Source organism: Pipistrellus hanaki, assembly GCF_964339955.1.
Source record: "Pipistrellus hanaki genome assembly, chromosome: 7".
Lineage (NCBI taxonomy): Eukaryota > Metazoa > Chordata > Mammalia > Chiroptera > Vespertilionidae > Pipistrellus > Pipistrellus hanaki.
Window position 1 is genome coordinate 52,364,853 of NC_140509.1, and position 27,498 is coordinate 52,392,350.

The window sequence follows — 27,498 nt, forward strand, 5'->3', positions numbered from 1 at the left end:
CCAAAACAATAGCATTGACATTCTCCCAGGGCTTTTGAATTGTGAGAATTTAGTGCACCTGAGTCGCCAAACTGTGGCAAGGCCTAGGACTTGGTTTAGTGGCAGCACTTCTTCCTGGTGTATTTTTGAACCTCATTCTGAGGAGGTGGCTTCCTTTGGTAAAATGAACATGGAAGAAATAATAGAAACTTTTTTCTATTTTGTTGAAAATATTCTACAATTTTCCAGGAATCAAGCTAGCCCTATTTATAAATGAAAAGAGGAACGTGTTTTAGTCTTCAATTCAAAACTTCAGGGGCCCTTATTAAGCATTTACTGTATATGAGGTTCTAAGAAACATGCATTGTGTGCACTAGTTCATTTCACCTTCATAACAATCTTATGGATGTAGGTACCATTCTTACTCCTGTCTTACAGATAAAGAATCAGAGAGCTTAAAGGAACTGACTAAAGTCATATATCTGTTGAGTGGCAGTCCAGGATTTGAACCACTTGGTAATACTGTCTCCTAAGAAAAGTAGATTGCCTAGATTAGAGGATGCCAGGTATTAAAGGCCTTGAAGGAACTGATTTGTGGTCCACAGAAGCCCAACATGTATAGTTTTTGAGATACATCCTGGTATCATTCTGTTGCTGAATAATGAGATCAGATAGGTTGAGTCTGCTATGTTCTTGCTACACAGCTAATATTACCAATTCTATTTAGTTTTAGTCCCAATCTACCTCTTTCTGAAAATGATTGAAGTAGCTTAGATGCACATATAAATCTTTATTCTGGGCCTCTTCAGAGCTCCAGTCTCATTTTAACCACCTTATGAGTATTACAGCTGAATCCAGGCCTTCATGCACCGCAAATATCTACAAAGAACTTTCTGTCCCCACCTAAATTAACTATCTTCCTTTCGACTTTTCTATTTCTGTGATGGTGTCCCCCAATCACCCGGACTCTGAAGATCAGGATAAATTTATTTATTTATTTATTTATTTATTTATTTATTTATTCATTCATTCATTCATTCATTCATTCATTCATTCATTCACTACACTGTCTTCTGCTCAAACTGCCTTCCTGCCCCCCCCCCACCCCCATACAAGCAATTAGTCATCAAGACCTGTAGATTGTCTTTGCCATTATCTGTCCCTACTAACCCTATGCAATGAAACAAATTTCTAAAGCTATATTTTGGAATAAATCTTCAACTAGTTTGCCTACACTCAGGCTCTCTGCCCTTAACATGGTTACCAAGTTATTTATGAGTCAGTTTCTTCAACAAGAGTTTTCTGTGCTCTATGATGTACCAGGCAGTGTTCTAAGCTGCAGGTACCTCTCTGCCTTGCTCTTGCTGTCCTTTGCACTTAGAATATCCACCTCCACTCTCTCCCCTTTGCCAATATTTCTGCTTCCAGCCCTGACAAGCTCTTTGTCTCTGCCAGTGGATGAAGTCTCAGGTTACTCACATCCCTTTCTTCTGACCTACAGCAGGGAGGATTTAAGGAGCTCTAGCTGACACTCAAACTGTGGTAGAAAATCCTTTATGATAAGTTAACCTGTCCACCTTCTCCAGTTAATGCTTTAATTCCTTGGAATGAAAGGACTTTAGTCCTCAGTCTTGGTAACCTCCTACTTCATACATCTTAACACAGTGATTCTTAATAGAATCCTGCCTCTGTGAAACTCTAACTTCCCCAAAGACTTTCAATTCTGATAGCCTGCCTGCCTCTTAGGAAGCTGAATACTATGGTGCATTGATTCCACAGTCAAATGCATGTTCGTTGAAGCTATCCTTTGAGCCTGAGGCTGGCCACACAATATATAACAAGAATGACAATTTCTTATTCTCATAGTTTTGCTTTTTTTTTTTTTTTTTTTTTTCTTTTTACTGGGGCAAGTGCTTAAGTAAAGAAGCAAGATAATCTTGGGCAGGAAGAAAGACTATGAAGAAGACAAAGTGGGCTGCTGAAAGGGGAGGCAGGGGCTGGTTTCTGTAGGATACTCAGGGACAGTATCTCAGGTGAGACGCCAACGATGAGAAGGAGCTTGGCACACATAAAACTGGGGAACATATTTCAAACAGAGAAAACTGTGGGAGAATGATCCTGTTGGAGCCACCAGCCTGACATGCTCCAGAAACAAGAGAGAGGGCAGCAGGTCAGACCAAAGGAGGGGCAGTGGTAAGAGAGGCGGTAAAGAGCACAGAGGCTTTGCCCCTATTTTCTGAGATGCAGCTTTCTTGGATTGCATGCCTCCCACCCCCACCACGAGCTAGATGCCTGGCTCTTTAGGTCTTCTGCACTGTTCCTCAGACAGATCCTACTCTTAGTCCCTTCCAGTCTGATTTGTCCTCTAAGCTCCCTCTAGACATGCCACACTTCAATGGCTGGGTATAGTTAGAGGCTCTTGGATTCCATTCACTGACCCACCTCATGGTCATTAAGTGGTCAATGACTGGACAGCACATCCAAGAGAGAAGGTGGCAATCTAAGTTTTAGCTGTCCTTCAAAGCCCAATTCCCATGCCAGCTTCTCTAGGGTGTCTTCCTAAATGATTCCGGTTGCATAAAGATCTTTTCTCAATTGTCTGCCTTGGTCTGAGCCATCACCCAGCATTCCTCAGAGGCTAGTTTATACCGTGGTTTCACCTTCCCTCCAGATTTTATGCCTTTGAAAGTAGGAACTGTGCTGGGTACAATTTTGTTCCACTCAGATTAAATAGCACAGTGTCTTGCTCTCAATAGCCATGTAAATGTAAATGTATTTGTAGAATAAACACTAAATTCTGGCTATTGTCCTGAGAATTAAGAATATTTGTGAAGCACCTAGAATGGTACTGACTCATAGTAGGTTCTAAATAAATTATACTATCATTATTATTAGCACAGTCATGTGACTTTGGTTATAACTATGTTTAAATGATGCTGCTGGATAGAATAATTTCTAAAATCTCTTCTAGTCCTGTCCTAGCTGGTTTGGCTCAGGGGATAGAGCATCGGCCTGCGGACTGAAGGATCCCAGGTTTGATTCCAGTCAAGGGCACATGCCCAGGTTGTGGGCTCAATCCCCAGTAGGAGGTGAGCAGGAGGCAGCCAATCAATGATTCTCTTTCATCACTGATGTTTCTATCTTTCTCTCCCTCTCCCTTCCTCTCTGAAATCAATAAAAATATATTTTAAAAAAATTTAAAAAATCTCACCTAGTTCTAAAACTTAATCATGTCTTGAATGAATACTCTGAAAAATATCAGGAAGAACAGTCTTAGGTTATTAGGTAACTTTTTTCTTATGGAAAAACTTGCAGGCATGGAGATTCTTTTAAAAAATATATATTTTTATTGATTTCAAAGAGGAAGGGAGAGAGATATAGAAACATCAATGATGAGAGAGGATCATTGGTTGGCTGTCATCTGCATACCCCACACTAGGTGTCAAGCCCAAAACCCAGGCATGTGCCCTTGACTGGGAATCGAACCTGGCACCTTTCAGTCTGCAGGCTGACGCTCTATTCACTGAGCCAAGCAAGCTAGGGCTGGAGATTCTTTTATGGCACTGGTGGTAATGAACAATGCATTATTTTCAATCATGCTATAATTATGCATTTATTCTTAGTAATAATATTTTAAGTATTAAGTGTAGTAACAGCAAAAATACTTTTATCAAATGTGCACTTGCAATAGTAAGCATTGTCAAGAAGTGGATAAACAGAAATTCTCATACATTTCTGGTGGGTAATACATCAATACAGTCTCATTGGAGAATGATTAGAAAACAGATAGGAAAGTAAAATATGCACATCTTATATGATCCAGCAATTCTGCCGCTAGAGAAACCTTAGCATATGTGCACACAGAGGTTTATTCAAGTATATTTATGGGAGATATGTTTATAACAAAATTTGAAGCAACCCAAGTGTCTATGAACAGAAAGGCAAAATAAATTGTGGTATGCCCATATACTACCATAAGATAAGTGAGCTACAAATACAAATATCAACAAAGATAAATCTCAAAAACAATGTTCAGTGAAAAAACAAATCGTATAATCATAAAAAACTGTAATACCTTTGATATAAAATTAAAACATGTAATTATGTTATAGTTATGGATATGAACATATAATGTAAAAGTGTAAGAACATGCACAGGGAACACTAAATTCAGAACAGTAGTCAAGGAAGGATAGAAGGAGGACAGTGGTATTAAGAGAAGGGAATTTAAGGGGCTTCAACTTATTATTACCTTAAGAAGTATTTAATAGAAAAAGGAAATATATTAAGATTTGACAAAGCTGGCTGCATATATCAGAGATTATTAGTCTTTTTTGTGTATTATTATAACTAGAAGCCCAGTGCATGAAATTCATGCGCGGGAGGGGGCTGTCCCTCAGCCCAACCTGCACCCTCTCCAATCTGGGACCCCTTGGGGGATGTCTGACTGCCTGTTTAGACCCGATCCTACGGATGGGTCCTAAACAGGCAGTCAGACATCCCTTTCACAATCTAGGATTGCTGGCTCCCAACTACTCGCCTGCCTGCCTTACTGATTGCCCCTAACCACTTCTGCCTGCCAGCCTGATCACCCCCTAAACACTCCCCTGCCAGCCTGATCGGCGTCTAACTGCTCCCCTGCCAGCTCGATTGTCCCCAACTGCCCTCCCTGAAACCCCAGTCATGCCCAAATGCCTTCCCTTGCATAATCCCTCTTTATCAGATAGGGCTTTTTTCTTTAGCATATTGGACAGTCCTAACTGGTTTGGCTCAGTGGATGGAGCATTGGCCTGCAGACTCAAGGGTCCCAGGTTCAATTCTGGTCAAGGGCATGTACCTTGGTTGGGGGCACATACCCAGTGGGGAGTGTGCAGGAGGCAGCTGATCAATGCTTCTCTCTCATAGATGTTTCTAGCTCTCTATCCCTTTCCCTTCCTCTCTGTAAAAAAAATCAATTGTGTGTGTGTGTGTATATATATATATATATATATATATATATATATATATATATATATATGTATTTAATTATTATTATTTTTTTTAATAAGAAACATTTAAAAATCCTCCATATCTGCCTGGCTGGTGTGACTCAATGGTTGAGACCCCAGGCTGCTACCACTGAAAGGTGATGGCACCCTGGCCAGGCTAAGACCTTAGCCCAGGCTGCCACCACTGGCTGGGTGATTGCGCAGTAGGGATGCCTGGCCCTGCTGGCATGAGACCCCAACCCAGGCTGCCTCTGGGGCCAGGGGACCATGCAGCTTGGGTGCCAGGCCCTGCCGGCCTGAGATCCAAGCCCTGGCTGCCGCAGCTGGCCTGAAGATCGCACAGCGAGGGGTGCGCAGCCTTGCAGGTCTGAGACCCCAGCTCAAGCTGTTGCTGCAGCTGGGGGATCGCGTGGTGCTTGTGTGCAGCCCCAGACCAGGCTGCTGCCACTGGTCTGAAGATCCTGTGGTGCTGGTGCATGGCCCTGCTGGCCTGAGACCCCAGGCTGCGGCCACTGGCCAGGATGGTGCCTGGTGCTGGCACCTCCCAGCTGGACACCCCAGGCAGCCACCACTGCGCAGGGATCGCTGCATGGGGGGCAGGTGCTTCCCAGTTAGACACCCTGGACTGCCGCTATTGGGTGGACTTGGGGACTCCGGCAGGGCTAAGAGGACTGGGCGCCGCCATCTTGTGGCTATGGGTGCCACCATTTTTTGTTGGGGAGTGATGGTTAATTTGCATTTTACTCTTTTATCAGATAGGATTAATAAAAAATATAAATATAAAAATATACTCATAAATAGTTAGATTTGAAAGAAAATAGATAATTTAAACTACCAGTGAAGTGGCTATCTAAAGGTTAAGTCTGTATGCTTGTACGGTGCTCACATAAGAAAAGTACCTGGATTTGAGTAATTATAATGAATAATCACGAAAATAATTAAGATGATGTATTATGAAAAGTGTTTCTTATTCTTACATCCTAGAGGCATAATGCTTTCCTTTCCTTTAGACAGATTTCATCTTACCAATGCCCATTTAGATACTTGCGTATTGTTTTTACTTTCATTTAAATATTTCATGAGCTTATCATCCCATCTACACTGACCCAGAACCCATTTTGGTTAGTCTGGAGTCTTTCCTGTCAGCAGCATGCTGCTTTCCCATTCAATAAACACTTTATAAGGGGAAGGATAAATAATCATAATCTTCAGGCATTAGTTACTCTTGTATAAGAAATCAAGGCACTCCTTAGAACATAGCAGAATTATTTACCTACTAAGTAATTTGACTTTTCCCTAGGGAGTAGGACATGACAGTATTCTTTTCCACAGTATGCAATTATCCTAGTTTGCAGAGCACTACAACAAACAAACTGACCTGATTGTTTAACCCAAAGTTTATAAAAACACACAAGTTAGTTCTTTCTGAAGAAGGCAGCTGACCTCCTTGCACAATGTGAGATGGTTTCCCCTATGCTGCCTGGCATCCCTGTTCTCACCGAGACACACATACCTTCACCCTCGTTGGTTTTATTTTGATTGACAATTTTTTATTTCTTAAAGGCCAAAGTCAGATTTTAATATTGGGACCTGACTATTCATTGAATTCTCAATGATGGCAGGAAAAATGAGAGGATACAGGCACAAATTTTAGCAATATGGATAAAAGCAATCTTTATTCTTCTGTAATACTGAGTAGGGCTTTGAGGTTCTCTCATCCCACCAGATATAAAGCCAAGCCTTTGTAGTGTGTTTTGTTTTTTTTCTTCTAGTTTTTCCTTTTTTTTTTTTTTTGATGTGAGCTGGCATCGCTCATGAAAAGATAAAGGCATCAATTAATTATACTACCAAACCTTAAGGATAAAAGCTATTGTTGTGAACAGGAGTTAGGCACGCACATGGTATCCAGTAAGGGTCTGGGAACAGACCGCTGCCAAGGAAAACAGATGTCTGTCTCCTCCAAAGAAACCAAATTATGTGTATATTAGCTATTGCTGATCTCCTGATCGACTTAACAATGATGGTATTGATGAACTAATCTGGGTTGAGTGCCATCATTGCCATGGCCATGGTTGCAATAAAGTTTAAAAACCGATTCAGCCAACCAATAACATACAACAACTACTAACAACAACAAAACCAAAGCAAAGAAGCCATCGCCAAAGAGAAGAGGGTGCGTCGAATCCTGAAATGACGAAGGGTCAGACGGGCTCTGCTACTACCCTTTGCTGTAACGGCAAAAGTCCAGATGTGGGTAGGAGAGGAATTCCCCCACATAACAATGAGTAATAATGACTAACTCACAATCATAGGATGTATGAGACAATGATGAATTGTATATTTCAAGCCTATAGAAGACAATCAAATTGGTCACTTTCTTCCTAACGGAATATACTTGCAAAATTGTAACCAAGAGAAAATTCCGCTTGAGGTTCTACGCACTCTTTTTCCTGTTTTCCTGTCATGGTTATAAATAAGAAAAAGTGCAGATGTTCAGATACTCTTCTCTGTCCCATGACCATGTTTCATCCTTTTATTAGGTTGCTCTTATTGTTCATTTTATGTTGTTGTTTTTTAAACTCCTCTGCACATGCTGTCCTTTGGACCTTTGGGTTCTTTGTCTCTGTCTCCTGCTTCCATTTCTCAGGATGATTGGGAGAAGAGGGAGAGGAGAGTTAGGCACAGATCATGAGCCAAAATCAAGAGGAGCAAAATGAGGAAAAGAGTGTCGGTCTAGAAAAGAGAATGAAAAATAATTTGCAAAGCCCAGTTTACTCTCTCTGTCTCCTTAGAGGCCAGTTCAGTTCCCATTCCTATGGAGGGGTCATATCCAGAAATAGGGCACCTTGGAGGTTAAATACCTTCAGCATGACCAGGAGGTCATGAGAACATGGAAGAAGTTCTGAAGTCAGTCAGAAGTTCAGGTTCAATTTTGGGAAGTAGAGGGTCCAGTTTAAGAAGTAATGCCTGATGTCAAAACAAGATTAAATTCAAACTTTTTCTAAAAAATATATATTTTATTGATTTTTTTACAGAGAGGAAGGGAGAGGTATAGAGAGTCAGAAACATCGATGAGAGAGAAGCATCAATCAGGTGCCTCCTACACACCTCCTACTGGGAATGTGCCCACAATAAAGGTACATGCCCTTGACTGGAATCGAATCCAGGACCCTTGAGTCTGCAGGCTGATGCTCTATCCACTGAGCCAAACCGGTTTTGGTTAAATTCAAACTTTGACTTGCTTCAGGGCTGAGCTCTCTCCTGCTCCTTCCCAGGATTTGAGGAATAGATATAAAAAGGGGCCTATTGGCTGAGTGATGGACTGCCAAGTCATTTGAACTACAGTGGGCTTTGTTGTACTTTTCTTTGTTGTTCTCTGACAAAGCCCTATTAACCTAAGTGTTCGACTCCAAGCTCTTTTCATTTTAATAAAAGAATAGCCTTATTCTTAGGAAGGTCTTATCAGAGTCACAGTTCCTATTAAAGTCAGGATCAACAATGACCAAGTTCTTGGGCTTCACTGCCCAGTGAATCCAAGGCTGTATCTACAAGATACAAAACACCTAGATGTATCCAGATTTTGGATGTTGGCCTGCCTGATGTCAAACATCTGGATAATTGAAATCATCAGGATGTTTGGCATCAAGCAGACAAAACATCTGGATGGCTGCTTGAGTTTTTCACTTTTTAACTGGATGTTTGGTGTCATGTAGACACAAGCTGAGGCTCTGACTTCATCTTGTAACAGCTCCCAGGCTGCCAGGCTGGCTCCAGATTCCTTTTATTGCAACTGACATTTTTATAAGAAAACTTTGCATTCTGTGTGATGTCTGTTGCTCTTATGCTCAGAAACAGATTCATTACTCAGAAAAAAAAAACGAAAAAAAAAAAAAAACAGCTCAAATCAACCCCTAGAGGCCCCATGCTTGAGCAAGGGTTGAAGAAGCTGGAGAATTTCAGAAGCACCACTGTCTTTGTGAGAAAAATCATAACACAGCTTTAGTAAGAGGGGGTGACTGGAGAGAGAAGGTCTCCAGAGTGGTAAAAGTGCCCAATTTCATTCTACCAGTCCTCAGCTGGGCTCACTCCCATTTCAGCCAAGCAATATTGTCCCCATGCTAGCAAAGGTGGCACTTCCTATCTTATTGGATATAGATCAGTGACAAATGGCCAAACATTCCACAGACCACACAAGCGATTCCATAAGTGAAACAGTGAAAATAGTCTTGAAAACACCAGTTTTTCCAGAATTTTTGCAAATAAGATGCTCAACTTTCCCTAGTTTGAAAGAGTTTCACAATCCAAATGAGGGTTTGTGCACTTCCCTGCTTGGAACAATTGGGCTCATGATGAAAGTAAATTATCAACAACTATTATTAAACATCTTCTATGTTCCTGGTTGTCATGAACTTCCTGAATTCACACCCTTTTTCATCCCTACACTTGTCAAGATAGTTGTTACCTTCTCTGATGAGATCATGCCTGCCCACTCTCTGAATGGCCCTGCTCTGAGGCACAGAAGGATCTCTGGCCTTGGAAAGCTGTTGGCACAGGTTCCAGCTCCACTCCTTCCTCTTTTTTTTTTAATATAATTTTTTTATTGATTTTTACAGAGAGGAAGGATAGGGAGAGAGAAATAGAAACATCAATGATGAGACAGAATCATTGATCGGCTGCCTCCTGCACACCTCCTAATGGAGATCGAGCCCACAACCCAGGCATATGCCTTTGACTGGAATCAAACCCAGGACCTTTCAGTCCATAGCCTGGTCTCTATCCACTGAGCCAAGCCAGCTAGATCTTTTTTTAATATCCTACCTTATTAAATCCTCACGAGGTTGGTAGAATAAACTGCTAGTTCAAGGAGTAGAGACCGAGGTTCAGAGGAATTTAACAACTATAAAAACTAACAAAAGCTAAAATTCAAATCCAGGATTGACTCCAAAGCCCAGACAGTAACCACTAATCAGTACTGCCTCAGCTGGCCTTCTAGACTTGACCCTCCCCCGCACTTGGCTGGCCCACACTCCGTCTCCACCTTCCGCACTTTGATTTTTGTTTACTCGACTAACTTGACTCAACCCTATGCCTGACATGAATTCACTCACTTTTTCCTTTATTGGGCAATCTATCTTGAGTGCCCACTCTGTGCTAAGAATAAAATGATGAACAAGCCAAGGTCCAGGCTCCGGTGTCATGGGCAGACCAGTTTAGTGCCTAATAGGGGAGACAGACAAGGAGAAAGGCAATTTCAATGTGTTGCAAGAAAGCACAGTGACATAGGAGCTATTTATAGTAGCTGGTGGCTAAATTCCCAATCCTGAGTTTTCCTGTTCTTCTCTGATATTGGTCCCATCTGGTCTCTTTCCTCTGTTCTTGACTCAGCTGACATTGGGTCCTCTGAGTCCCCTACCAGCAGGCTCATTCCCATTGTGAACTGAGGCTGATGGAAAGATGGAAGGTCAGTAACTTTAGGTTCACCATCAGAGGGAACTTAGAATTTAGTTATATTCCCCAGATCTGGAATTCAGTGATTCAGTCATAGCTCCTGAGCTTCTGCTGCTCCATCAAAGCTCTATCGTTTTGAGGTTCTATTAAAGAACTGCCTTATTGCAAGCATTTTCACCAAAGATCATACAGGCTATAAGGATTCAGCTAAAAGCCCCAAGATTTTTGGCTTAACTTCCTTCCTCAGTTTCTTCCAGGTGTTCTCTAGGATTGGGGTCACAATATCCCCGTATTGCAGGGCAGAGGTTTGTTTTCCAGGCCTCTGGTACCTGGGAGGGGTCCTCTGGTACCTGGGCCACATGACTTCTGACTTGGATTGCTATTTAGAGTCCCTTTCTGCCATGTTTCACCTCCTGGGAGGGGACCTTCTCATGCCAAGAGTTACCTGAATCACATGTGAATTTGCTACACGTGAATCTACATTGAGCTTGGGACCACCAAGCTGCTCCATCCAGGGCCACTCAGTGAAGTCTAGCCAATTTGACCTGGATCTTACTTAACACTGGTAATTTCTTAGAAACACAGAGACCCAAATGGAAATATAATCTCTCCTAAAGCAGTGATCATATGTGTAAGTAAATGCTCAATAAATATTTGTTGAATAAATGAAAACAAAGTTAAACAAAGAACTGGTGCCAGCACTCACGTAACACAGATCCTCATACACTGGTCACTCTATAACTAGCTGCTAATTTTAATTTGTTTGAATTGAACTGAACTAAAATATATCTGGGGAGATAAGATTTATAGATATGAAACAATTAAAGAGCAATAAAAGACAGCGTTCCTCATGTCTCTGTATTGTATCGACTGCCCTGTGGATAATGGATGCAACCCTAGGAATCAAAGTTTTCAGCAAAAAACGTATAGAAGATGAAGGGCTTATAATGGACTTTGGGCTGTTAATGCATTTTATGTTTATCTAAATGAATTTCTCAAATAATTTTACAGCAGATAAACCCTCATTTTACACACACACATACAAACACCCCCCCTACACATACACACACACACACACACAACTCAAGAGGGTTGAGAGATCATTTAAAGGGAATTCATATATAAGAGGATAATATTGTTTAAATTTGGCAAATATTTATTGCCTACTAAGTGCCATGCTTTATAGTCAGGAGTTAGACATGGTGTCCCTTTTGGGGTCCCACATATGTGTGTCTGGACTCTAAATAAGAAATTTAAGAATAATGCAGTAAATTCTAAAAAGGAATTATTTAATAGGTGCTGTAGAAACCCAATGGATGAGCATTATAATCAGCCTTTCTGGACCTGGCAGGGATGGAACAACATTTGTAAAAAAGTAATGTGAGATCTGAGTCTTGAAAGATGATCTTTAGTTCCCTGTTCTGGGAAGAAAATATCAGAGAGGAAATTGCAGGAGTGATGACTTGCACTGGGAAAGAATAGGGCAATACTCTTTCAACACACATCAGTATGGAGAGGAGGTGAAGAGCAGGCTCTGATGTTCCTCCAGCACCTTGCCGACGTGGCTAGAGAGGGGCCTTTGGACTTTATATGCTGACTTCTACTTCTAGAGTGCATGTGGGAGGCCTTTTCTCTCCACATTTCTTCTTCTCTCCACTTTAGCATCCAGACCTGCGCTGTCTCAGGCGCAGGCAGCAGCTTCAGCAGAGGCCAAAAGTAGGGCTGTGGTCCCTGTCCGCTCTCCATAAAGATGCTGGTGACTCAGGCCATCTGCAGGAATCTGTCTCTGTAGTTGGATTCTGCATTTGTTTTCATGGGGGAAATCTAAAAGAAGGATGCCCATGACCTTCGCACAGAGTCAGAACAACTAGTTTTGCATATTCCTAATGATGTCCAGAAAAGTTCAAAGACTTTACTGCATGGAAGGGACAGCTCAGAATAAGGTTCTCCCACCATGGTGTTTATCCTGTCTCAACAAGCATTTATTTTTAAAGATGGCAAAGGATCAAAGCCAAACATGACAGATATAACTCATAGTCTATGGAGTTGCATATGTGATTCCCCCCCCCCCCCCCCCAAAATGTTAGATAACTCCCATTTCCATTTTGGCTGCAGAATGGTTCAAAAATTCTTTCTTTTAGAAATCAGAGTAGCCCGACAGGAAGCATCTCCAAGTTCACTAAACCATACAGAGAATCATCCTTCTTTCTGGCCCCATGACAATGCACTTCAAGAATCCCAGGTGTGTGTTTCTATTCTGGGACTGGGCTCCAGTTTGGAGATTTGCACGGTCCATTAAATAATCTCTGTGTCCTGCTAAACTTTCCTCTATGAGCCTAGAGCCCTCCACATGAGTATGAAAGTGATGGAATTCCCTGTCAGGAAACATAGAGCTCAACACATCAGGGTTTCATCCTTTGGCAGCATTTTAAGGGAAATGGTACATGTTAGGGATCAAGCCTGGATTTCTGCTGATCTCCCTTCCGCAGGCCAGACTGTGCCATGTGGTTGATGGAGCCTGTCCCGGCGGTGCTGTTTGAGTTTACAAAACGACACTTGTGTATCATGCATTTTAGATGAACTTTAGTGATTATTCATTTTTCCCCTAAAATATTTATTTTTAACTTTATATCTTCCAAATTTTAGATGGCACAGCCAAATTTTAGATGGCACTTACCTAGTGCTTCTCAAACTTCAGTGCATATGAATTTTGAGGATTTTGTTAAAGAGCAACTTCTGATTCAGGAGATTGGGTGGGCCCGAGATTCTGCATTTCTAACAAGTTCTCAGGCGATAACAACACCACGAGTCTGTGGGCTGCATTGGGAGCAGCACAACTCTGTGGGATTCCTTCTACGGGCCAGGCGCTGGGAGAAGTGACAAGGGCACAGCAGGAAAAGGACAGGGTGTACTCTCCAGTCTTACAACCAGAGTACAATCCTAATTAGTGAACCTGATTTCATCCTTGATTGAGATTCACAAGTGACCTAAAATTGGACTCTTTCATCTAATTTTATCTACGGATTGTTGGTTTATTTATATGCAGAGTGTTCTAACTTTCCAGGAAATACAAAAAATTGTTAACTCTGGTTTCCTAAGATTTGTTCCTCCATCAGGGTAAGTAAAATACACAATGATTTATCCCTAGAGGTGAGTGCTTCCCAATCTTTTCATCTCATGACATAATAGAAAAATACAACATTGGTGTGTCATCCAAGGAGAGGCTGCTTGCCTCTGGGTGGCTATTGGTCCTTGCAAAGCACCTGGCCTTGGGGCTGCCCAAAGGAGAGAAAATCTTGGCACGGTGGTAACCCGTACACTCAGGCCCTCTTTGGCAAACTCTTTTTTGTTATAATTTCTGAGCTTAAGAAAATCATATTTAAAAATATAAATGCCAGTGGAACAGTAACACCAAAGTCACTATCAGCTAAGAGTCTGGAGGGGATTCACTGAGAGTTAACCAAAGTAAAGGAGAGATCTGGGTGAGACCTATTGATACCAAAGAAAAAGAGGAAAGGCAGAGGTCAGGGCAAGGCAGGAGTAAAGGGGTGGTGGAAAGGCATCAAAGGTGGGTTCACCTTCTTCAGATTTTGCTGAAGGTCTGCCAGTTTCAGCATTGATCACATCTGCCTCCAATATTTTCCCTTCTCCCTGCATGTATTGTGAATTTACATAAAGACCAAATAATAGCCCTGGCCTATGTGGCTCAATTGATTGGAGCATCATCCTGTAAACTGAGAAGTTGAGGTTTGGATTCCTGGTCAGGGCACATAAACAGGTTGTGGTTTTGATACTGGTCGGGGGGCATATTGGAAGCAACTGATCTCTCTCTCTCTCTCTCTCTCTCTCTCTCTCTCTCTCTCTCTCAAATCAATACAAACATATCCTTGGATGAGAATTAAAAAAAAAAAGATCAAGCAATAAAAAGTAAAGTGGTAAAAAACATGGGCAGATATCGGTCTTTGCATATAATATATTTTTTTTTCAGTGAGTTGAAAGGCAATAACTTAAAAAATATGTTTTATTGGGAGAGGGATAGAGAGATAGAAACATCAATTGGCTGCCTCCTCCATGCCCCCTACTGTGGATCAAGTCTGCAACCCTTTTGAGAGGCAACCAATCAGTGTGTCTTTCTCAGATTGATGTTTCTCTCTCTGTCTCTCCCATCCCTCCCGGCCCCCTCAAAAAAAAAAAAAAAAAAAAAAAAAAGGAAAAAAACATCCTCAGGTGAGGATTACCAACAATAAAACAAAAACAAATAACAACAACCAACAACAACAAAAATACAAACCGAACAAAAATTCTGTGAAATGTTTCTATAATAAGAAATCAGTATCCAAAGCTTATATTTAAAAAAAAAAATCCCTTTCTACAATATGTGTTTTATTCTCTTTAGACAAGAGTCAGCAAATAATTTCTATAAAGGGCCAAATAGTAAATATTTTAAGCTCTGTGGTCCATACAGTATCTGTAGCAACTACCTAACTGCTGTAGCATTTATAGATAGTGTTTAAATAGAGAGGGATGGATGTGATCCAATAAACCAAACTTTACTAACCTCATTTACACACAGTCAGGAGGGAGGCTGGATTTGGCTCCTGGGCTGTAGCCTGTGACAGTTATGGACCAAAAAAAAAAAAAAAAAAATCAATTTACCAAAAATAAATGTTGGATGTGAGAAATAACTGATCATATCTACTTCCAGGGCAAGATGGACAGTCACAGAGGTTTGCAGACAGATCCTTGCCGAGCATCAGAAGCTGAACACAAATGCCACCCAGGGTTTTTGGAAAGTGATAGCAACCCTGGCCAATTGCCCCAGAGTAGTATGTAAGTAGGAAAACTGAGACTTAGTTAAGGCAAATGCTGTATGAAATGATCCTTCTGGATCAACTTGTTGCATAGATTTGAAACTGCTATTTTGCATAAGTTTTTATCTTTTATTTTTTTGGTCAGAAGTTTCTTTTACCAGCTCCTAGATAGTTGTAGTCACACATGAGATGATTCAGAGAAGCAGTAGTCTGTAGCATTACCACACAGTTGGTATAGGTTGTGTTTTCATGTTTTATTAAAATGCCTCTTTGACCACATACCAATTTATCTCCGTCTTTGAGCCTGAGAGACTATGCTAATTTGGATGTCTATGGTTCATGAAGCCGGGCTATCTAGCAGTTTAAATTGTACTCTCTGAGTTTCTCAAAAGAGGCCAGATATAGACTCTAAATATTATGATCTCAAAATACAACAGACAGATAAGTGAACTTTTTAGGCCTGTAAAATATACACGCACATTTATTGCACATACCATTCAAATATGTACATATTTAGAAGTTGACTTTTTCTTCTTGTGTGGCCCTACCTACATTAACTATTAAACTGTATTTTAAATGTAAATTAAAGGTATCTAAGTACACGTGCTTTTATGTTAATTGCACAAGTAACAATTTACTTCACTCAATTACGTTTCCATTTTTGTTGTGTTTTTTTTTTTTTTATAGGAAGTGAAATCCCTGCCACCAGCTAGAACAGTAGGTAAGACTGGGATTTCTTGTTTGTAATAGTGTGTTGTTCACATTATGTCTTTTAACATTTATCCTAAATCAGCCCTTTAATCTAGGAGTCTTTGATCCTAGTTCCTTTCTAGAGTCTTCAATACCAGAACTTCCCCTGAGTTATTCCTATGTAAATTGATATCATGGATGTTAGGAGGCAATAAATGAACAATGCCACATCGAGTATTTATAACAACAGGGATTATTAACTTAATTACCTTATCCTTTTGAAATATCTGAAGAATTATGACCTCTGGGACACCAGCAGCAGCCACCTAATCTATTTCTTAAGTTATAGCCGCAAAGTCTCCAGCAGGCATCCCTGTGTGGTCTGGCTTATTGCAGCCGCGTTGGGGCATTAGCAGAGTGTCCTGTCATGGAATTCTAAAGGCAGAGTGCTTTAGAATTTCAAGAGTTTTGTATTTCCTTAAAAAGTAAAATTTCCAAATTAAATTTTGGACCAGAGTGGGAGTGGCAACTTGTAATTTTGTCAAGTGAGAACAATAAACAAAAACCTCCCATTTATCCTCTCCGTAACTTCAAAAAGGGAAGCACACTTGTGCCACCAAAATAGTAAGTAGGAAATAATCTCAAACTGAAGACAGATCTTTATGAAAAAACTCACTATATTGTCTTTATTTCATCCCCCCCCCAACCCCCATTTCAATGCTGATTGGGGGCAGGGGTCAAATGCATAAATGGTAAAGAAGACAGAGGGAATTAGAAAATCTTAACATTTTAAATGGCATTAGAAGAGTTGTTTTCTATGTTTAGGTGAAATCATATGGGATTATTCTTTTATAGTAAGTAAAGTTAAAAGGTGAAGGAGTTAAGAGCTACAAAATTCTCCCATCAAGCACTGTGATTCTATGAAACATGTTCCTTCAACAGGACATCACCCCTGGAATTACAATGTAGGGAAATTCATCTCAACATTTTCTAAATGTTTCAGGTGGTCAAATGAAAGCTATTATTCGAGAGAGCTATTAATATGTTATTTTAATTGGTAGTGATAATAATAACCGTATACAATCGTTAAAGAATGGCACTCCTTCTATATAAAGCCATATTTCCTGGTAAATCTATTTTAAAAACATTTTGGATGGAAAATTATTATATCCCACACAACAACAAAAAATTGCAGAAGATGTTTTCAGCTCCTTTCCTATCCAATTCTCATTTCCTGTCCATTGGCCTCAGGGGTATAAGCCGAGCAAAATTTCAAAAGCTCTTGGACAAACAGAAGCTGTGTGTGTGTGTGTGTGTGTGTGTGTGTGTGTGTGTGTGTGTGTGTGTTTGTGTGTGTGTGTGTTGGGAAGTAGAAGGACAATAAAATCAAAACAGATGAAAACTGTACCTTTATTTTGTAATTTGCCTGTTTCTTCCAAAGACTCTGACACATACATGCGCTGACTTCGAGAATTTCCCTGTGATAGGCCTGATTGATAATGTGTTATGATGAGGGAATCCAGTGGAAATACTCCTTGCAGGAACATAAATGGCTCGGGAGACACCAAAGCTATCTTATCATCAGGGCTATCAATAAAGCTGCCATAAATATCAACACTTAATCCATTACATAGTAAAAAGCATGGAGGACACTAACTGGGACCTGGACTGGGCGTAATCCAATTATTCGATACCATTTGGGGTTGGAGAGTCAGGCTGGGATAGTGCCACCGAGAGAGCTAGAGAGTAGAAATGGGTGGGAGCAGCTGTGCCAAGAGCTATGAGTCAGCATATGTTCAGATGCAGCAGCGAGCATTGCGATGTGGACAGGCTGATGCAAAGGGAGAAGGGACCATTAAAAAGTGAAATCCTTGCATCGTGAGATTCGACAGCAATACAGGAAATCAGCATTTGGATCTGTGGTTTCCTGCAGATGGGGAATCTAAAAGAACATAAGAAATAAGCCACATGTTTCCACTCCCCATGGGGATGTTACCCAAATACTTCTTAGTCTGTAAGTGTTAGGGACAAACATCTGTGGGATAAAACAGCAGGTAAGAGAAGAGTAATTCTAGAAGATAGGAATCGGGCGTGTGTAAAATATTCGTGTGTAAAATGTTCCCTGGGAACATTGAAGGTTACCTGTCAGGAGGAACAAGGCTGGATACGAGTAAATGAAAAAAAGAATAATGAGAATCACAGCTCAGATTGCTGGAGGAACGGTTTTGTTCAGGGCACCATGATAGAGCACTATTCAGTTACTAAGTCCATACTTCTGAAAGAGGACAGGTGGATTAATATGAAAATCAGTTATCAGTTGCTGCCGGTTGTTACCACCACTGGTCAATTTACTGTCTTCGTTATGCATTCCAGGTGACTAGATTGTCCTTTGGCTTTTTAGAAAGAACAAAGTCAAAATGCTGAAAAAGGATGAATAACACAGAGACAGATATTTTGAAATGACCCAGATTTGGAAAGTCCTAATGCATTGCCAAATTTGCAACATTGCCCTTGCCACAGAGTGACTCCTCTGAGAACAAAGCAATTGCTGACTTCAAAGATCTCCAAGGAAGTTCAGTGCATGGAAAGAATTTGGCCGGCAACTGGATGATTCAAATCTAGAGTTTTTCTATCACTGGTGTGACAGTGTGTGTATATATGCAAAGCACATGACCGTTGCTATAAAATTTAACTACTGGAAGAATTTCTCTAAGTAAAAATTCACTGGAGAACGGTAATGCTGCCTCTGGCTTGTTCCATACCTAGGCTACTCCTCTTAGGTGATGTGCAGTACAGACACCAGTAGTTCCCAAACCTAGCTGGGCCTCGGAATCATACGGAGAGCCTTAGGAGACTATGCTCTGGAGTCCTTCGATAGTCCCACTTGATCAGGCTCTTTGGAGGGTGGAGCTGGCAAATATATATATGCACATATATATTGATGCCAACAGCAATTTGAGTGTATACTATACTCTTACATTTAATTCAGGTTGGCAGTGAATCTTGTGAATTACTCATCTAAACTACTCAACTGCCACTCTGGGCAGACCCCTCAAGGGCTTTAACTTGAATGGACTGACCTCTCTACACTGCCACAAGGGGCCCTGCTTTGCATTCTTGCTTTTTAAAGAACATGTTCCATCTGGAAATCCTTGGAGAACCTGGCCAACTTGGCTTTGAAACTATCTGTCTGATGGGACTGAAACCCCTCAAAGGACCTTACTATCTGCCCTCAGCAAGATGCCAACGTTGGTTCCAAACAAGCAATTCTAGAAATGTTCCCGAATGCTACATCAGAAGTTATAAATAAGCTCTTGGTTCCACTGAGTGTCCCTCTTTTAGTTTTCTGTTTACACAGGTCCTTGATTTTAGAACTCTTCCCACTCTAACCCCGGCTTTTTAGAGCTCTCCATTGGACAGGGTTGCCTGCAGGAGACCAGGGCACCGAGCTGCCATCGGAAAGTCCTAAGACTGTGGCTGCTTGAATTTTCAGACCACTAAGTCTCGCTGGAGGACAGCTCACTTCAATTGCTGATTTTCCTTTCTTGAAAAAAAAATTATATATATATATATATATATATATATATATATATATATATAATTTTTTTATTTTATTTTATTTTTTTATAGAGAGGAAGGGAAAGGAATAGAGAGTTAGAAACATGGATGAGAGAGAAACATCGATCAGCTGCCTCCTGCACACCTCCCACTGGGGATGTGGCCACAACCAAGGTACATGCCCTTAACCCTAATTGAAGCTGGGACGCTTCAGTCCACAGGCTGACTCTCTATCCACTGAGCCAAACTAGTTTCGGCCCTTTCTTGAAAATTCTTTAGGCAAATCAGCTTTCACCAGAATCCTATTTGCTGTGATTGTGAATTTGGTAAAACAAAGCAGGGCGTTTTTAAGATCTCAGCATTCCTTCATTGCCTGGAGAGACAGGGAAATGTGTACTTGTTCTCTTCCCTGGGGAAACGGCCCCTCATGAGTCAAAGATGCTGTGCTCTTGGCCAGGGCAGCTTCAGAGACACTGCATTTACACTTCCTATGCCAACCTTCTCTCTTTTGGGTTTCAGTGGTTATGGAGGTTGGGAAGAATGAACATATTATTGCATTTTTCATTGGTTAATTCACCTCAACATTTATTTCTCACTGCTATGTGCCAAGCACTTTGAGGTATATGAGGTGAACCATGGTGAGAATAAATTATATATAATTTCTAAGACAAAATAGAAAGTGATTGGTAGCATGAAAGAAAAATAAAAAAATTGTCATGTGAGCTTTGTGTCAGAACTTATATCATATAATGGAAGAGAAAGTTGTACAGGGACATTCCCACTCTTTCCTTCCAGTCCACATCCCTACAGTATGTGATATAACATAACTCCAGATCTTTCTGAGCAAGGAATCCCTGCTTGCACTGCAGATATTCAGATTCATAAGTCCCTTATATCATCCCCAGTTACTTATGCAAAATTCTCCCTGGCATTAGGCTAGTTAGTATCTCCCCAATGAAGACAGTCAACTCTTTACGGGTTAGAATCCTGACTTAAATTGATTTTATATCCCCCTCAACCCTAATCCAAAGTGTATCGTATCATTGGATTATACCCAGTCGAAGTCTCAGTTAGTGTCCTCCATGCTTTTTACTATGTAATGGATTGAGTGTTGATATTTATGGCAGCTTTATTGATAGCCCTGATGATAAGATAGCTTTGGTGTCTCCCGAGCCATTTATGTTCCTGCAGGGAGTGCTTCCACTGGATTCCCTCATCATAACACATTATCAATCAGGCCTATCACTGTACAGGTGCAGTGTCCTACTGACTAAAGAAAGTAAGAGTTGAGTACCTAAAAGCACCCACTTCATGGCATTTAATTCTCACTGCCATGTATTTCACACATGTGGAGGGAGACACACTGAAGAAAAGATCAAGTGGTTAAGTAGAAATCTAAGGTAGCGCTTGGTGGAACCTGGTTCCAAGCTCAGATCTCCTGACTCCAAGGCCAGTTCTGTCTCCATGTTGTCTTACAGAGCACGTAGTGGTTATTCAATCAGTCACTGTTGAATGGATTTAATCAGAGACAAAGTAGTGCTTCTAGAGTGCTGGCCAAGTCCCCAACTCTCATAGGAGATGCATCTACTCCTCTCTGAAATTCTTTTAGTTTTTTGCCATGAACACAGTAAAGAAAGCTGTACTTCTCTGGCACCTTCCTCAAGCAGGTGCTGAGAGCATAGCACAGAGGAGCACAGGCAACCTGATGCAGCTAGATGAAGTCTGCAGCCAGTGCTGCCATCACATCTTTTCCTTTCTCAATTCCTAAATCTTTTTTTAATTCTCCCCTGAAGATATTTTTTTCCATCGATTTTTCTTCAGAAAGAGTGGAAAGGAACTAGGAATGGGGGAGAGAGAGAGAGAATGAGAGAGAGAAACACCGATGTGAGAGAGACACATTGATTGGTTGCCTCCTGCACATGCTTCAACTGGGCCTGGGGATTGAAAAGGCGATAATCTGGTCCACTAGCCACTGCTTTAACCATTTAGAAAACTGGCTAGGGCCTCAATTCCTGATTCTAACAATGGCTGAGACCAGGTGCAGTGTCCTACTGACAAAATATCTTTTTCTGGTCCTACTCTTTGAAACACAGAGAGGGAAAAACCTTTTTATAAGATTCTGCTGATTTTTTCTTATAGTTGCTATTATTTGTAACTAGAGGCCCAGTGCAAGAAATTTGTGCACACGTAGGGTACCTAGCAACTGCTGGCTGGGGCCTCCCTTCTCTGGCTGCTGGCCTGGCCCTTCCTTTGTTTCATGCTGCCTACTGGTGGTCAGCACACATCATAGCGAGTGATCAAACTCCCGATTGGTCGAACTCCCAAGGGGACAATTTGCATATTAGGCTTTTATACATATAGTTGGTTGTGTGAACAAGATATACTATCCAGAAAAAGGCACAACTCTTAATGAATAATTAAGGTAGCTGAGAGTTTGCACCGGTAGCCATGGTAGAGTTTTCTGCAGTACATACCTGTAATGTAGTTTTCCTTCAAGGTATTAAATATCACATTTATCTTTCACTTGATGTAACTTCTGTTAGTTAAAGGAAGTTTTCATAATAGTCTGTAAATCAATTGCAGAAGAATGTGAAGTGAATGTTAGATGACTAAGTTGACATGGAAAGTTGTGATCTGAGCTATTCAGATGAAAGCTCTTTAAATTCTTTGTCTCATAAAATATTTTCTGTATTAAAACATAAAAATGTTTATAAGCTTTATTTTCCCTTCATAATTCAAAGCCTTTATGTTAATTACATGGACTTTTGGGTTTCTTCTTCATTGCTATGACTCACTGGTCCCCTGTCTTCTTACTCTACAGGCGCTGGGTTTCCCCGTTAACAGCCTGCCATATATTTTCAGCAACAAGAATTCGCCTGAAGAAATTTGGGGCTGAGACGGTGGCTCCCTGGCTTGTTTGGGTCTACAGGGAGATGGCCATGACCAAACAAAACAATAAGCAAAAGGAAAAGCTACCAGGTCCTCCTGTGTTTGGACAGCGCAGATGTTATTTACAGCCTTGTTTATGAAGTATTTTCTTGACCCTGCTGGCTAGGATCCACACACTTTGTCATTTTGGAGTACACACGTCCTGTCACATGGTGACAATGTGCCCTGAACAAGTAAACAGGCTGGAAGACTATTATATTATAAGGGTAGAAAAATCTAACAACACTGTGCTCCCCTACTCTACTTCCAAAAGCGATGAAGGAAAGCACAGAGGAAGAGAACTGATAACTGTTTTATTTTTCAGATTAACCGTAACCAAAGCAGCCATATTGAAATTCCTACTATGTTCAAGATGCTATGAATAAAGAAGTTGGAGAGTTTATGAGCCCAACTGTCAAGATCCCAGTCTAGTGAGAAACAGATAATAATAAATATGATGAGCCACATAAATCTGAAGATGCACTTGGAAAAGATATTCATCCTAGATTATTTAGAATACAGAGAACGTAGGATATCTCACACTCCCAAATGAAAAAAGAAAAAAAAAGGATTAACTAGACTAAAGTCTGTCCCTACAATGGAAGGCTTACCTGCTTTTTTTTTATATCCATCATTATCAGACACTTCCTCAACCAACCCTCCCCAGCCTCTTGTCCCCAATGGTGATCCACATTCTGTAGTATGATTCAGTCTCCCACTGTTCTGATCACTTCAGATGGGGGCAGAGAATGGACTGACACTGCCATAAGCCAAGAAATGAAGGAATGCAAGCATTGCAGGAAACCACCAGAAGCTGGAGGGAAGCATGGGACAGTTTCTTCCTCAAAGCCTCCGGAAGAAATCAATAATTCTAACACTCGATTTTCGACTTCTGGCCTCCTGACTGTGAGAGAATAACTTTTGGTTGTTTGAAGCCACCATGTTTGTGGTAACATTTTTTGCAGCAGCTTTCAAAAACTAATATAGCCCTCTTTCCCCTTGTTATATATACAGCGAAAATCCCAACACTGACTAAACCCAGTTCTCATTTTCTCTGTGCCTGCACCTAATTGGATTTAGGTGAGAGAAAATTCATGGATGTGCTAACTGGTCTCACTTTACAGCTTTGACCACAGATCTTATTGTCTGGTGACATTTCCTGGTAATTCAATTAAAATTTATAGTGTACAGTATTCCTTCTATTTTCTGGGTCAAGTATTTCATACTTTCTTTTCCCTTCCAAGCTGTGACTATGCTTTTTATTACACTGAGCAAACAGGAGTAATGAGATGAGAAAACATTATTCTTCCTTCCACCAAATTTAATAACTTAACAGGCATTTGTACACATATTTTTCTATTTTTCTCCCTGTTTCATTCATTTAATACAAAGCAAGTACTTATTAAATGAGTACTATATACCAGGCAATGTTATAAATTCTGAGGACAATAAAGTTCCTTCCCTTTTAGTGATTATATTTTTGGGTAGAAGACAAAACAATAAATCAATAAATACATCCAATGTCATATGAGACAGGAAATGTGTTATGAAGGAAAGCAAAAGAGATTGAAAGCATAGCTATAATTAGGAGGTAGGGTACAGTTTTAGGGAAAGCATTCAGGAAAGACACTTCTGTTAGGTCTGAGCAGAGATCTGAGTAAAGTGAGGGAGGCATGAGCTGTCCTGTCTGTGCTTCTTTCTAATGCTAACACCTTGTACTCGAGATCCCATCTGCATCTACATGTTAGGTGACCTCATCCTGGCTTTAAAAACCATCCATATACTGCTGACCCAGATTTTATCTGCCATTTCTCAGAGCTCCAGACTCATGAGTATCCGATTTCCTATTCAACATTTCTACTAATAGACATGTCTAATCTAATGTGTATAAAACCAAACTTGATTTCCTGCCCTCACAAGTTCAGTGCTTTCTCACTCTTCCCCACGTCATTTAACCCCAGTTGCTTTGCCCAAATATTAAATATTCATTAACCTGAACTACTTTGTCTTTCTCTATCCAATCTAGCACCAAATCTGTGAACATTACTTTCAAATCACATCATCTTTTAGCACTTCTACAACCTCCACGGTCTTTCTCTCTCTAGGTCGGCAATAATCTTCCTACCTTGTTTCCCTGAAAATAAGACAGTGTCTTATATTAATTTTTTTCTCCCAAAGTTGCGCTAGGTCTTATTTTCAGGGGATGTTTTATCTTTCCATGCGCTAGGTCTTATTTTCGGAGGATGTCTTATTTTCGGGGAAACACGGTAGGTGACTTTCCACTCGCCTAATTTGTCCTACTTTGCTGGTTACTCCCCATACATTATCCAGAGTGGTCTCATGAAAACATGAATCAGACCATCTTATCTCCTGTACCCAGTGCTCCAGTGACTTTCTATTGCATTCAGAATAAAGTTTGAACCATGACTCAAGAGGCCCTATGTGGTTTGGCCCCAAACAATCCCTCCAACCTCCGTTCTCACCCCTCTGCTCTGGTCATCCTCACTTTCCTGATGGTTTCCACCAGGACAAGTATCTTTGTAATTCAAAGTCCCTTGTACTTCTCTGCCTAAAAGGCTTTTCTCCATGTTGTCTACATGGCTTATTCTCTCATTTCATTAGGACTTGGTTCAAATTACTTCCTCCTCAGAGAGGCCTTAGGTGACCATATTATTTAGAATAGCTCTGCATCTATATTACATCTAATCATTTTCTAGCTCCTAACCTGCTTTATTTTTTCTTTGCGGCATTTATTAGTTTCATTTATGTATTATATTTAGTTATTTACTGGTTAATTACCTTACTAAAATATAAATGTCAAAGGGTAGGGAGTTTGTCTTGTATACTATGTTAGCTCTAGAATTTCAAACATGGTTGTAATTAGAGAAATATTGGTTTAATTAATTAAGTAAAAGTTACTTAATGAAAAATTTAAATGCATGGAGAAAATTAGGTTAATAATCAAAACAGCATTAATCACTGACTGGATTGCAGGCAATTTTCTAAGTGCTTTACAAATATAATCTTCTAAAACCTTTTATTAACCAGAGAGCTAAGAGTATTCTAGTATCCATTTAACAGAGAAGGAAATTAGAATTTTAGAAGTTTAAGAAACTTGCCTAAGGTCACATTAGTAGGTCAAAGAACTGGTATCTAATCTAAATTTGTCTGCTTCCAAAGTTCCAGGATACAAAATCTCAACCATGTAAATGTTTATTCTTATTTATGATAGAAAAAGGGCTGGTGATATTAATGAAGTAGCTATGTTAGATGATGATCCTATTAAAATGCTTCAATGAACTGTCACAAAAGCAAGGAATTCAACAAGCACATAAAGGAGACCAGAATCTCTGAGAGGTAAACAAATTCTAAAAGTGGGATCCAACCTGGGGAATTCAGACAAAACCTGGGAACACTGAGCTTCTCTGACTACTACTTGGGGTTCAGGGAATTAAGATAAACCTCAGAGCTTCACCAAGGTGGGGAATCCTTGCATAAAGTTGGCAGTGTCTCAAATGCTTACTCCCCCTCTAAAAGGGAGACTAAGACACACTGGTAAACCCCACTGTATAGAAGTGATACAAATAACTTGCTATCTAACCTTTGGTTCTGGAAAATAAGGTAAAAAAATATCACATAGAATTGATAATCATATTGTGAAAAGGTTAGCTGTTAGTATTTATACTTTCAAGCTGAGAATTTAAATAGTTTCCAGTTGCTAGCACTTCCAGGTAATTGGCGGAAGTAGATACAAATCTCCTCTTGACAACTGGAAGTTCAAGCCAAGCCTCAAAGGATTCTTACAGGAAAGATGAAAAACTCACAGTCACAAATCACAAAACACACTAGAAAAATAACATAAAGGAGAATTTCAAAGAGCGGTTATTGGCAACAGACTCTGAAAGACGTAACAGGTTTGATTTGTTTGGTGTCGAACAGAAAATATACTTACTTGAAGAAATAAGTGAGAAATTGAAAATATGGATAGAAATAAAGCAGGGTTTTTTTTTTTTATTTTTTTTAAACTAACCAAATATCTAGAAATTAAAAAATACTTGAAAATTCTGGTTTATCACTTCATCAACAAATTGAATACAACTGAATAGAGAATTACTTCAGATGGAACTATAGTCTCGAGGGCCATGCAGTGAAGAGCCGAGCCAGCAGCTCAGTATCGGAAGTGACTGAGAAATATGGGATAACCAGGAGTTATGGAAGGAATTATGGAAGCTGAGACTAATTTGGCCACTCTTCATAGATTTGGCCACCCTCTTAAGGGATCTCTGAATTGAAAATTTAGTTAATTTTTATCAGCAAAGTGGTGTTGTGAGATAAGCGGTATTATAGACAAAATTATTGAGCTGCATTTTCTCAATACATCTGAATATACAAACTCACTACATTTGTGTAAGTTTTTATTTAAACTGGCTAAATTCCCACCTAATTACATTCAAACCTAGTCCATTTTCTTACTTCTAAATTTATAATTTTGATTGGAAGATAAAACTAAAGATAGATGGGGAAATTATTTTATCACAAGTTTCATGGTTTCAATGCACATGACTAATGAAAGTTTCATGCAACACTCACGCCATCTGTTAAGTAATAAGTTGTTTGAATCTTTGTGCCTGGTTCGGAGATCTGGCTTCTGCAAATCTTTTAAGTAATTCTACAAGTTCTGTAGGGAGAGGAGACAGAAAGAACTAAAGAATGTTTCTGATTTCTGCTCATGTGAAAAATTCCTGATACCACTTAGACACCAGAGAGAATAGAGCATTTGGGGTGGGCCTGGAGTAAGAATTGAGAGGCCAGGGTAGCCCAAAGGGTGCCCTGGTGGTCATTTACATCTCCTGTCTCAGGGCAATGATTTGTATAAACATAAAGGACAATTGACTGGGCAGTGAGAAGAGGGGTCTTTGCACACATAGCAGGTATTAGAGAGCCATCAAATGCCCAAAGGCAGACACTGATATGGAGGTGCTGAGCCAAGATCCAATGACTGTGATATCATTATCCATTCTGCTGACTCATTGAGGCTACCAGTCTTGCATTCACGACTGGCCCAATGGCTGAAGGCTAATTAAGATACAAATTGTT

At 40.3% G+C, this 27,498-nt stretch overlaps 1 long non-coding RNA gene across 1 annotated transcript in view; it reads left to right on the top strand.

Annotated features, from left to right (window-relative positions):
- LOC311626009 overlaps nucleotides 1-23,555 on the top strand; it is a 35,971-nt gene extending 12,416 nt beyond the window's left edge. Inside the window, exons 2-3 of the long non-coding RNA XR_014795611.1 lie at nucleotides 15,913-15,946; nucleotides 22,295-23,555. This is a non-coding gene — a long non-coding RNA (uncharacterized lncRNA). The remainder of the gene's footprint in view (nucleotides 1-15,912; nucleotides 15,947-22,294) is intronic.
- The last annotated feature ends 3,943 nt before the right edge of the window (nucleotides 23,556-27,498 follow it).